Source organism: Chiloscyllium plagiosum, unplaced genomic scaffold (assembly GCF_037043375.1).
Source record: "Chiloscyllium plagiosum isolate Xiang-an unplaced genomic scaffold, Cpla_swu_hap1 HiC_scaffold_39, whole genome shotgun sequence".
NCBI lineage: Eukaryota > Metazoa > Chordata > Chondrichthyes > Orectolobiformes > Hemiscylliidae > Chiloscyllium > Chiloscyllium plagiosum.
Window position 1 is genome coordinate 32,041,493 of NW_028270177.1, and position 14,276 is coordinate 32,055,768.

The following is a 14,276-nucleotide window of genomic DNA, read 5'->3' on the forward strand; positions in this document are numbered from 1 at the left end:
TTAGCACTGCTGCCTCAGAGCACCAGGGACCCAGATTTGATTCCAGCCTGGGTGACTGTCTGTGTGGAGTTTGTATAGTCTCCCTGTGTCTGCGTGGGTTTCCTCTGGGTGCTCTAGTTTCCTCCCACAGTCCAAAAATGTGCAGATTAGGTGGATTGGCCATGGGAAATGCAGGATTACAGGGATAAGGTGTTGGTGTGCACTCAAATTTCAATCTGGAATCTGACATGTCCAACTGAAATTGTAACAATAATATTGGCTAAAAAATGTTACAATATTGCAAAGAATAATTCTAAGTTTGAGGAACAAAACATGGATAAAGAGGGAAAATGAATAGAATATTAAAGTAGACTAGCCGTGCTTTCACACTGTAGGGATTCTCTGAAGCCACTTGAAAAAATGAGCAAAATCGCATTACTCTTAAAAACAAATACTCACCAGGGAAGATCCATTAATGACAGAGTAAGAAAATTAAATGTAACATGATGCAAATGTGATTCATATATATTTTAATGACATTTATTTTAGAGTTTAGACTTAAGCTAGTAGCCTGTGGATTTAGTTTGTGCATCTAAAGGAGTTCAATGATTAACTTGTATGTCTGTCTGTAGCCAGAGTGACACTTTTTTTGAACAAAGTTTGGAAGAGTGAGCTCCTGGTGTGGGGTGGAATTTTATTTCCATTGGGAGAGCTTTTATGAACAAACTAAATAAACAGTGTATTAGACTTTCAGTTTAGAATGTCAGAGATTGATTTTCTTCCTTTAGATTAGGGGAAACGTCATTAGCTTTCAGTTTGCACTTTTACAGAGGTCGTAGCTAAAACGGAATGTGTCGAACAGTGGCTTGTGATAATGGTTTCGCTTGGAAGTTCCAGGCCAGAAATGTTTGGTTACAACCCTAAAGAAGTTACTTGAAGTTGAGACAATCTAAGCTCAGTTGTATGAAGACTCCAGGAAGAGGCTATCAGATTCTCAAAATGGAGTTAAAGACATGGTTAAATTAAACCCCACAGATGTGCAAAAGAAGGGCTGGTGTGTGTACTATAAAGGAGTGCTTTTGAGATTAATGGGATTGTATTTACTGGATGTTTGTACATTTTTAGAATTGTTTACATCTAAACAATTTGGGTTATTCTATTTTATCTTTATTTCTTTTGTAGAATAAACTTCCATTTTATTGTTAAAATCAAATCTGCAGCACTGAGATAATGTTTCGTTAAAATCAAACAAAAAACAATTCAATCCAAATTTCAATCTGGAATCTGACATGTCCAGCTGAAATCATAAGAAAAAATGTTACAATATTGCAAAGAATAATTCTAAGTTTGAGGAACAAAAAGTTGATAAAGAGGGAAAATGAATAGAATATTAAAAGTAGACTGGCCGGCAATATAAAAACAAATTGCAAGATCTGTTATAAGTATATACAAAGGGGAAGAGTAGCTACAGTAGATTTAGATCCCTTAGAGACAGCTGGGGAACGAGGAATCACCAGAAGCATTGAACTGCTATTTATGTCTGCCTTTGCAGTAGAAATCACAAATTACATACCAGAAATAAAGATTAAAATGAGGAAGTAGTAAGTGTGAGAAGCAAGCAAGGCAATTAATATCAGCACAGGGCTTGTACTGAAAAAAACTTAAAGGCCTAAACTGACAACTCCAGTATTATTAACCTACATCCAAGTGTTCTAAAAGAGGTAGCTGCAGAGATTTGGATGCACTAGTTATGATTTTCCTAAATTCCAAAATGATTTCAATGGATTGGAAGTTAACAACTGGATGCCTACTATTCAAACAAAGGAGGGAGAGAAAACACAGGGAACTGCAGACCAGCTAGCTATAGGCTATCGTTGTCAGGAAATTGTAATCCAGTATGTTATGAAAGGGATATCTTGTTTGACAAAGTTAATGGAATTTTTTTTAAGGAGACTAGTAGGATAGATAAAGGAGAACTAGTAAATGGAGCATACTTAGATTACCAAATGGCTTTCAATAAGATGCTTTCTCTGCACTGCCTCCAACGTCAGCATACTTATCCTTAGATAGATTGAACAAAACTGTTCACTGTATTCCAGGTATGTTCCAATTAGTGTCATGCATTGTTTTAGCAAGTCTACTCTACTTTAATGTGCTATTCCTTTGAAACAAAGTCCAACATTCCATTTGTCGTCTCTATTACCTGCTGAACTTGTATACTAGCTTTTTATGGTTTATGTATGAGGGCCCTGAAATCCCTGTGTGCTGTAGCTTTCAGCAGTTTTCTTCCCTTTAAATAATATCCCCTTTCTCAATTCTTCCTGCCACTGCAAAACCTCACATCTTCCAACATCATATTCCATCTGCCAAATTTTTGCCCATTTGCTCATCCTGTATATATCTCTCTGTGGACTGAGTCAATCTCAACATTTACCTTCCCATATATTTTCATGCCACCTACAAACTTAGCTATAGTACACCCACTTTTCTCATTCAAGTCATTAATACATATTGTTAATAATCGCAGTCCCAGCACTGGTCCTTGTAGCACTCCACTAGTTATAGGTTGCCACCTTGAAAGTGCATCTTCATCTTTTCAACTCAAGGAATACAAATCAAAGTTTTTCTTTGTGGCATATACCTGTAAATCAGTAGGATTAGAGCCAAAGCAAATCTTGTCATCATTGAAAATGTCCATAAACGCACACAAACACCATACATTATATGTTTGTATAATGCACTGATTAGATAAATCCTTTCGCCAGTGTCATGCCGCACATTTACAAGTGTCTTAAATATACACAGCTCCATACACACAAAAATATCCAGACTTATATGTACACACAAAATAAATGCACTCACACAATCAAACAAATACACACTCAAAAAAACCTGTATGTATGTATATTAAAAACAAGAGGACAATAGGGAGAAGGTAGAACCATTCAAGGATAAAGAAGGGGACTTGTGCTTGGAGGCAGAGGATGTGGATGAGATCCTAAATTAGTACTTTGTATCAATATTCACCCAGGAGAAAGATATGGAATATAGTGAGATTTATGTGGAGCATGCTAATACGCTGGGGCATTTTGAGATCAAGAAAGAAGTGGTGCTAGATCTCTTGAAGAGCATTAAGGTGGATAAGTCCCCAGGGCCCAATGGTATCTATCCCAGGTTATTGAGAAAGGCAAGAAAGGAGATTGCTGGGACCTTGACCAAGATCTTTGTATCCTCACTAGCCACTGAAGAGATCCTGGTGGATTGGCAAGTAACTAATGTTGTTCCTCAGTTCAGCAAGGGAAATAGGAATAATCCAGGAAACTGTAGACCAGGGAGTCTCACATTGGTGGCTGGGAAGCTATTGGAGAGAGTTCTTAGGTATAGGATTTATGCACAATTGGAAAAGCATAGCCTAATTGGGGACAGTCAGCATGGCTTTGTGCAGGGCAGGTAATGTCTGACTAACTTGATTGAATTTTTTGAGGAGGTGACGAAGGTGATAAATGAGGGTAGAGCAGTGGATGTTGCTGACATGGATTTTAGTAAGGCTTTTGACAAGGTTTCTCATGGTAGGCTCATCCAGAAGATTAAGATGCATGGAATCCACTGTGACTTGGCAACTTGGATTCAGAATTGGCTTACCAATAGAAAGCAGAGGATAGTAGTGGAAGGTGTTTTTCAGGCTGAGGTCCATGACTAGTGGTGTTCCATAGGGACCTGTTCTGAGACCCCTGCTGTTTGTGATATATATACAAAAATGACATGGATGAAAAAAAAGAGTCAGAGTCATAGAGATGTACAGCACGGAAACAGACCCTTTGGTCCAGCTAGTCCATGCCAACCAGATATGTAGATGGGTGGGTTTGTAAATTTGTGAACAATACAAAGAGCAGTGGAGAATGGATAGTGTAGAAGGTTGTTAAAGGATATAGTGGGATATATATCAGTTACATATATGGGCAGAGAAATGGCAGATGGAGTTTAATCTGCTTAAGTGTGATGTGCTGCACTTGGGAGATCAAATGTTAAGGAAAAGTAATCAGACCCTGAACAGCATTGATATACAGAAGGATCTTGGGGTTCAAGTCCATAACTCCCTGAAAGTGACCCATGAATAGACAGGATGGTAAAGAAGGTATATGGTGTGTTTGCACTTATTGGTCAGGGAATTGAGTACAAGAGTCAGGTCGTTGTGTTGCAGCTTTAAAAGACTTTGGTTCGGCCACACTTGGAGTATTGCATTGAATTCTGGTCGCCACATTACAGGAAGGATGTGGAGGCTTTGGAGAGTGTGCAGAAGAGGTTTAGCAAGACGCTGTCTGGATTAGAGAGTATAAACTATAAGGAGAAGCTAGAGAAACTCAGGTTGTTTTCTCTGGAACAGTGGATGCTGAGTGGAGACTTGACAGAAATCTATAAAATTAGGAGATGCATAGATACATTCAGTGTCAGAATCTTTTTCCCAAATTTGAAATGTCTAAAACTAGGGAACATGCATTTAAAGATGAGAGGAGGAAAGTTCAAAGGAAATGTGAGGGGCAAGTTTTTTTTAAAAACACAGCGAGTCGTGGAAGTCTGGTACGTGCTGCCAGGGATGGTGGTGGACCCAGACACCATAGGGCATTTTAGGGACTTTTAGGTAAGGATATTAATATGCAAGGAATGGAGGGATATGAACCAAATGCAGGCAGAAGAGATTAGTTTCACTTGGCAGCATGGTTAGCACAACATCCCCTGTACAGTTCACACGCACTTCTAACAACAAGGAATCATTAGAAGTTAGTTTTCACTCGGCTTTATATTTGAGTAACTTCAGGCTTCACAATTGATTTTAACTCCAGGTTTCATGATGCTTAGCTTCCAATGTCCACCATATTAATCTTGTGATGTAAAGTAACTGTCACAAAACTGGGTTTAAGTACAGTTATCATTAAGCAATGGGTTTATATAAACTCTCTGGTTATTCCATAGTTGAGCATTGCTTAATATTCAGGCTGCTTACATCATAATGTCATCAATATATATTTGAATTATTAGCATTCTTTGAAAATTCAGAATGGCTGCCACATGCTTCAGATTTGCTTTTTTCTATTAAATAACCTTCCTATGCTGATGTGAAACCACAGCTGGGGGAGAGACAGCAAGAGACAAGATTGAGAATCTGCAGATTGTGAGAAGGCAGAGACAGGTGTAATGAGATATGGAGACTTTCAAGCTGACAGAGAGAGACAGAGCAAAGCATGTGACAAACAGATCGAAATCATGATAAAGAGATGCAGAAATCAGAAACCAAAGGAGACAAAAGAAATCAAATCCTGGTTTTCTTCTAGCCAATAAAAAAAACTTAACATCATGAAAAACATCCATTAAATTATTTTTCACTTTACAATGCCCAGGGGAAATGTTCTGTTCAGTAATTAGAATCAAGTAACATTAATTGTCTGATAATAAAAATAGATGGTTTTTGATTCTGGTTTCTGTGTATTTTGGGTCTCTGGAACTCACTGCCTAAAATGGTACCATCAAGACATTTAAGAATCATTTAGATGAACACCTGAAATGTCATCTCACACAAGGCTATGGACCAAGTGCTGGAAAATGTGATTAGAACAAATATATCCTTGATTAACAGTGTGGACACAATGGGCTGAAGGGCCTTTTCTCATGCTGTAAAAACTCTGATTCTATGATTATAAATATGCACATGTATTTACACAAGGCACATGTATTTACACAAGGCAAACAGAAATTACAAGCAAAGATTTTGAAGGGATAGATAAATTCAGAAGAGCCCATTTACAATATGGTAATGCTGCTTGGGACAGAAACTGTGGCTCACCATTAGTTTTAGAATCAAAAGCTTACACATAAAGCACATTGTGAATGGAACAGAATCAGGAAGATTTTGAATGAATGTCCCAATTTAAAGTGAGCCTGCAACTATGTAGGCGAAAGTGTAATAATGCTGATATTGTTCAGGATTTAATGGCAATTGTCTGTGAACCAGAGATGCTCAACATCAAACAAACAACAAACATCAGATTCAAGTAACTAAGTAATGTTCTAAAGCGGCTAATGATCATGATACATTGACACCATCCATTCAACTGATGTCATATACAGTCAGGGGTGGACACAAACGATTCTACTCTTCCAGAGGAAGTAGATGCATCTACACCAACTTCCTAAGGTTCTAGTTATTAAGACACAGCTGTGTCTTACAATCTTATACTCCACAACCACCTGATGAAGGAGCAACACTCCGAAAGCTAGTGCTTCCAATTCAACCTGTTGGACTATAACCTGGTGTTGTGTGATTTTTAACTTTGCACGCCTCAGTCCAACACCAGCATCTCCAAATCATAACCTTTAACCAGTACTCCACAATGGTAAAGATGGCAAATAACTCAAGGTACCAGCAGCATTAATCTGGGAAAATATCACACATCCAGCACTGTGGCTCAGTGGTTAGCAATGCTGCTTCACAGCACCAGGGACCCAGGTTCGATTCCTGCCTCAGGTGATTGTCTGTGTGGAGCTTGCACATTCTCCCTGTGTCTGCGTGGGTTTCCTCTGGGTGCTTTGGTTTCCTCCCATAGTCCAAAGATGTGCAGGTTAGGTGAATTGGCCATGTTTAAATTACCCATTGTGTTAGGTGCATTAGTCAGAGGGAAATGGGTCTGGGTGGGTTACTCTTCAGAGGGTCAGCGTGGACTTGTTGGGCTGAAGGGCCTGTTTCCACACTGTAGGGAATCTAATCTCCGGAGCAGGCAGGACTGAATCCAGGATTTCTAGCGGAGAGGTAGGGACAATACCACTCCAAGAACCCCCACACAATGGAAACTAGCGAATGTATATTGGGTGTGGAAGATTTTATTTGCACCAAAGCTACAAGTGGGAAACCTTCCAATGTGTCAATGTGAAATACGGGTTAACATACTATGCTTCAAGAGAATTTGCCTACAATATTCCTCATGCTGCTTGATGGATTAGAGGTAGGTCATGTCCAATGACCTTTCCAAGTGCACTTTGGGATTGGCAAACACTCTATCAATATGCTGTCATTACCCAGAGACTGATTTGTCCCAGCTTCTAGGAGGTCAAGGGTGTAACTTGCTCACAGTAAATCACTCTTCACTAATCCCCAGTGTCAGTGCCACCCGGCTGGCAATTGTCTTTCCCAGATGCTCACTTGATATCCTCCACTCTCTCACACATTCCATCACAGGCTTCTGCACTTTCACCCACTCCTTTGTTGGCCTCCTGCTCTCCCACCCATTCGCTTGCTTGTCTTCTGCTCTCCCATATTATTTCCCTCACTGTGATCTCACATCTGCCCCTCTACACTGCCTCTGCCCCCGCTATCATCTGACATTACTCCACTACCATCCAGCTTGCCTTCACTGGTCTCTAGCGCTGTCCCACTGGCCTCTTGTTCATCCTTGCTTTTGCTGACTCTCCTCTACTGATTTTCAGCTCTTCCTCTGGCTCTGTTCCAACTGAGACAGTCCTTAATTGTGGGCGGCACGGTGGCACAGTGGTTAGCACTGCTGCCTCACAGCGCCAGAGACCCGGGTTCAATTCCCGCCTCAGGCGACTCTCTGTGTGGAGTTTGCACATTCTCCCCGTGTCTGCGTGGGTTTCCTCCGGGTGCTCCAGTTTCCTCCCACAATCCAAAGATGTGCAGGTTAGGTGAATTGGCCAAGCTAAAATGCCCGTAGTGTTAGGTGAAGGGGTAAATGAAATGGGTCTGGGTGGGTTACACTTCGGCGGGTCGGTGTGGCCTTGTTGGGCCGAAGGGCCTGTTTCCACACTGTAAGTAATCTAATCTAATCTAATCTAATCTAATCTAATCTAATCTTAACTGAATCATGCTGGAACCAGCATTCTGACTGGCCTTATAACTAGGGTGATAGACAGAGTTTCAAACTAAATAATGGTGGGGTGAGGGTTCAGTTTGGGAAGATACAATGAACTGGAACATAGAAACAGGAGTAGCGCATTCAACCCTTCAAAGCTGTTCCATCAGTCAAAGAGATAATGGCTGATCTGTGACCTAACTCCATATGGATATCCATATCCCACAATACCTTTGCTTATCAAAATCTGTCTCAGATTTAAAATTAACAACTGAACCAGCATCCAGAGCTGTTTGTGGAAACATAACTAATTCTTAATATTGACTCACATACTTTAGCTGTACTATGGTGTTTGTTAATAATATTATAAGTAATCAACTGTAAATCAACATTAGGCTTCCTTTTCATTCCAGAACTGCATTGAATTGAAATTGCAACAGCCGTCAATGTTGGATTTGAAGCCATGTCCCCAAAACATTATCCTGGCATTCTGCATTACAAATCCCGTCATAGTAACACTATGCCACCATCTCCCCAATCTGCCTGAATAACAGCGTTAACATTCGTCTGAGGCACTTTGTGATGCTTTGTAATGTTAAATATGTTATACAAATGAAAAGTTGGTGTTGTTGCTGAAAAATTGCTCCCATTTCTCCACCAGAATCGCATGCACATTTGCTTTCTGGTGCCCATATCTCTAGCATATTTAATAGGATTTTCAAATAGAAATCAGAAAGCTCTCAAGGAAGTTCCCAAACTGAAGTCAGGATAGAGGAAAGGAAGGGTGGAACAATATTTTCCCTCTCTTATTAAGATTTGCAACAATACTTTTCAAAGGATGGGAATACAGTACAGTCTGATCCCACCCAATTTCTAGCAAATTAACTCCCAGGCACCTGTCCTCCGCCTCACTAAGCAGCTGGAATTGAGTCCAATTAAATTTTAGGAATAGAACTCAATGACTCAACTTCTAATTAAGCAGCATTTGCAAGTATGACAGGGATTTATTGATATGCAGATTTATAATATTCAAGTGAAACCTTTTAATACGATCTTCATCTTCTTTCATTAAGCCAGCTTCACACAGTCTGCCCCATTTCCTTGCCATTAATGGCCAAATCATTGGCTGACTTTGTAGTAAGTTGAACCACATAAATGCTTCCCAGAATAGAAAAGCTTTCCACGAAATGTTTAGCTTCAGTTTTTTGCCTTAGTGTCAATAGTTTGGCCCTATAACCTTAGATGTAATGGCCACATTTACTTCTGCTTTAAGTTAGAAGTTATCAAATTACAAATTTCTAAAAAGACAGCTTTCATTAAGATGTGAGCAAAGGGACTCATGCTTCAGATGCTGCCTTGAATTGTTCTTACCTTACTTGGAATTTATGAAGTTAACTGGGAGGGAAAGGGCATTGAAAGTGTAACTGAAGCTCTCTTTAAAAGGAATCTTTTGATGTATAATTATTTAACTCCCACACAAGATAACACGAGAGAGGCCAGGCAGGATTTTCCAAACAAAACTGGTTGCTTTAAAAAAAAGGTACTGAAAATTGTATTGTTTGCACACTCCTGTTGCAATTTCATTTTCTGCTGGGGTTTAACATTGATCAATCGCATCAGGCGTACAGCAAAGAAATAGGACGTGCATTCAAAGTGGTCTGTCAGGGAGTTTGCTTCACATAAGCTTCCTCCCATTTCTTTATGCCTAACCGTAACAGCATAATCTTCAATTCAGCTGTCCTTTGTGCATTTATGCAGATTCCTCTTACATGTAGTAATGCTATTCATCCCAACTCTGTCATAAAGTAGCAAGTTCCACATTCGAACCATTTTCTGAGTAAATAGGGTGTGGTTCATTGGTACCTTGCACACTCCTTGCCAAATGTGTTGTTTGGCAATTTACATTTTATCACAAGTTTTCCTTAAAGCAGGATTGGAATTTTATGAAAGGAGATACAATTTCTTTCAAGCAAAATTTAAGAGACTGCCATACAATCAATAAAATAAATCTATTTGTCTCTGTTTCTGTGACAAATGACAAGATTGCTGTTGATCTATTTAGGGACAACTTTCAATAGTGACGGCTAAAAAGTATATAAAACTTCAGTTCACTCTTTGCTTTTTCATTTTTGTCTTACCAAATGTGGACTTTAGGCACCTTAATTTTCCAACTGAATTTGCCTCATCTCTGCTCCATTACTCTTGCACAGATACATTTCCTCTATCTGCTACATTTATTCTATTTTCCAACCATAATTTTTCACTGGCCGCAGGAGTTCCCCCTTCATTTGTCAATAGTTCCACCCCCAAGTGCTACCAAAACAACACTTGTCCCATTATTCATCATTTCTATCTTTTTTGTATCTTTCACTTTTTCCGGTCATGTTAGCTACCCTCCAGATAGTGGAAGTGACATTAGGATGCCAAAGATTGACATCTAGAACAGTGTTAGAAGTTCTGGCTTGTTGGTGAAGGAGAACTTCACAGATTCAGAGAATGGTTACAACATAGAGGAGACTATTGGCCCATTGTCTGTGAAGGTTCTTGGAAGAAGCAATTCACTAATACCATTCCCCGACTTCGTTCCCGTTTCTTGAACATTCTTCCATTTTTGGATAATTACCCCATTTCCTTTTGATTAGGTCGATTGGACCCGCCCCCAGCATTTTAAACATACTTAAAGTTCGCAAATGACACTAAAATGAGTGGTATTGCAAAGTCTGCAAAGGGATATATGAGTGGGCAAGGGTCTGGCAGATGGAGTACAACAATGGTAAATCTGAGGTCAATATTTTGGTTGGAATATTATTTAAAGTGAAAAGTTGTAGCATGCCACTGCGCAGAGGGGTCTGGGTGTTCTTGTGCACAAAATGTTGGTTTGCAGATGCAGCAGGTAATTAAGAAGGCAAATGGAATATTGTCCTTCATTAGTACAGGGATGAAATTTAAATATAAGGAGATTGTGCTACAGCTGTATGGAGTGCTTGCAAGGCCATACCTGGAGTATGGTGTGTACAGTTTTGTTCTTCTTACTTGAGAAAGGACGTTCTGGCAGTGGAGGGGGTGCAGATGAAGTTCAGTGGGTTGATTCCAGAATTGAGAAGGTTGCCTTATGAGGAGAGATTAAGTAGACTGCGACTGTCCTCGCTGGAATGGAGAAGAATGAGGGGGGAATCTTATAGAAACATTAAAATTGTGAAGGGAATAGAAAAGATTGAAGCAGGGAGGTTGTTTTCACTGGTGGGTGAAACTAGAGCTAGAGGGCATAGCCTCAAAATAAGAAGGAGCAGATTTATACCAGAGTCGAGGAGGAACATCTTCACACAAACGGTTGTGAATCTCTAGAATTCCCTGCCCAGTGAAGCAGTTGATGCTACCTCGTTGAACGTTCTTAAAAGACAAAGATAGATAAATTTTTGAACAGTAAAGGTATTAAGAATGAGAAGGTGGGTAAGTGGAGCTGAGTCCATGAAAAGATCAGCCATGATCTTACTGAATGGCGGGTAGAAGGCTGGATGGACACAGAGCGTCAGGAGGTGCAGAAGTACAAGCTTTGGGTGTAATCCTTCTTCAGGACAAGGGGTGGGTATGGGAGGAGCTGCAGATATAGGGAGAGGCAGGGACAGGGTGGTGAAGTGGGGATAGGTGAAGACAAGTAGCGGGTATAACCTGGTTAGTGAATGGGAGGAATGGGTGGCAGGTAGCAGTGTAAGGGAGGGAGGTTATTCAAAATTGGAGAACCTAATGTTGAATCCTCAAGGCTGTAGGGTGCCCAGGCAGAAGATAAGGCTTCTGCCTTATTGAATGGCGGAGAGGGTTTGATGGGCCAGATGGCCGACTCCTGCTCCTATTTCTTATGATCTTATATTCTTATTGTCAGGCAGCACACTCCAGATCCTAACCACACATTGTATGAAAAAGGTTTTTTTTTGGCCAATAACCTAAACCTACACCTGCTTGCTTTTGATCCCTCCACTTAATCTTTCCTCTATCTTCCTCTGCCTGGCCCTTCATGATTCTAAATACCTTCAATAAATCTTCTCTCAGCTTTTCCTTTTCTAAGAAAAGCAGTTCCAACTTGTCGAAATTATCCACACCCAATGAAGTAATCAAGTTATTTTTGGTCACAATGTTTCCATTGATCCATTTCCTATAGATATTGGCCTCAGTTCATATAGGTAAAAACAATGACTGCAGATGCTGGAAATTAGAGTTTAGATTAGAGTGGTGCTGGAAAAGCACAGCAGTTCAGGCAGCATCCGAGGAGGAGTAAAATCGACGTTTCGGGCAAAAGCCCTTCATCAGGAATACAGGCAGAGTGCCTGAAGGGTGGAGAGATAAATGAGAGGAGGGTGGGGGGTGGGGGGAGGTGAGTGGGGGAGGGGATGAAGGTGATAAGTCAGGGAGGAGGGTGGAAAGGAAGATAGGCAGGTAAGACGAGTCATGGGGACAGCGCTGAGCTGGAAGTTTGGAGCTGGGGTGAGGTGGGGGAAGGGGAAATGAGGAAACTGGTGAAGTCCACACTGATGCCCTGGGATTGAAGTGTTCCGAGGCAGAAGATGAGGTCCTTCCTCCTGGCGTCGTGTGGTGAGGGAGCGGCAGTGAAGGCCCAGTTCATATAGGTTTTGTCCCCAATTTCAACGAATTATCATTGGTAATTGCCTTGTATGTTGTTTTCGGAATTAGGTAAGGCATATTTGATGGAAGCTGTGCAAAGATACCTCACCCTTGTAGTTCCATAGGGGAAAAGACCCTGACAGATGATGAAGCAACCAACAGGAGGAACAGTGATAGTCTGAAGAGAGATCAAAGGAAATACATTTCATGCTGAAAAAGGGGATTTGTCCATTCTCTTGCAGGAGATCTTCTCTTGGTTTCTGATCTGCTCTTTACATAAACAGACTTCTCATCTGCCTCCCCTTCTTCAGTAACCATGAATGAAAACAGAAAAACAAAATTCTTGGATCAATTCACTCTGGCATTATGACTGGGTTCTGCGCACAATTCTTTTTGTTGCAGCAGAATCAAACTAAAGATGGAATAAGTAACATCTCAATTTACCATCTTTACATGGTCAGGTAGAAATATTATGTCATTCAAGTTTAAGCGAATTTCTTACAAAGCATAATCCAGGAACTCCTAAGAGATCCCATTCAAAATCTTGATGAAGGTTTGCAAGAACAGTGGGATCAAATTTACTCAGGCAAGAATTCTGGCCTTTATGTTAGTTCCTGTATCCTCCAGAATGTGTGAAGTCAATGAGGTTTTATTTTCATGGGGCATGTGGAACATCATGTGCATTAGAGACACCACTAAGGAAGTAACCTTCTCTCCACCTGCCAGCTTTGGGGGTTTTGTGATTCCAATTGCCCTCATAACGGCAGTCAGAAATTTGTAGCAATTTTCTGATAGTTTATCAGGTTTGTTGAGAAGCAGCAATTTAGATATGATAGGAGTTAATTAGTAATAGGAAAGTATATAACTGACAATTAGGGATGGTTCACTTTTCTTAATCGGAGATGCATTTTGAGGGGGGGGGAAAACTTCAAAACTTGGGGCATATTTTTCAAGTGAGTGGAGAAAGATTTAAAAGGGGTCGGAGGGGCAACTTTTTTACACAGAGGGTAATTTATATGTGGAATGAACTTTCAGAGGAAGTGATAGATGCAGTTACAACATCTAAGAGAGATTTGGACAGGCACATGAATTGAAAGTGTTCAGAGGGATATAGGCTAAATGCAGGAAAATGATGCTAGTTTAGTTTGGGAAACTTGATTGGCATGGATGAGTTGGATCAAAGGTTTCCATTCTGTATGGTTATGACTGGAACCAGAGGACAAACAGACTGTCGGCATGGGAATTTGTCAGTCTCGTTAAATTTGTGGGAGCAGCATCCTGCTATCTAGGCAAGGTGTTAGGGAACTCTTTCCTGGGTCTTCCTCTTCTTCTAGAGAATCTTCTATCTGGAGAAAACAGCAAGCTGAGGACTACCTGAAGACTATCACCCGATGAAGGCCTTCTTCAGCCCCTGATAACTTGTCGATACACTTTATTTCTCAGGGCAGGTATCTAACACTGTGTCAATCAATTGTCTGAGATCTTTTGACCAATGACCATGGGACAGTTACACATGTGGCCACATGACCATGGTTCCTTTGTTCACCTCCATTCGAAAGTTAGTTTTTGTTCCTTCGAAGTACAAAATCATTTTATTTTTGAAAACATGGCAGTCAATAGCGTAGCTATTTTTTTTATGCTGTAGAATGTTAGTTACTACTATCCACAGTTAAGAGCTGTCATGGTACACAGAAAATATGGAATACAGAATACTAAGTGAACACAGGCTTAAAGGGACCCCAATTTCCAGCACCTCCCACTAAATTATACAGGAGTGGAATATAAGGAGGTTGTGCATTATCTTGGAGATTATCCCAGAAC

At 40.4% G+C, this 14,276-nt stretch overlaps 1 long non-coding RNA gene across 3 annotated transcripts in view; it reads right to left on the reverse strand.

Moving 5' to 3' along the window:
* The window catches only part of LOC148138651 (uncharacterized), a 42,367-nt gene that overhangs the window by 13,820 nt on the left and 14,271 nt on the right, over positions 1-14,276 (reverse strand). The gene's annotated exons all lie outside the window — the stretch shown is intronic.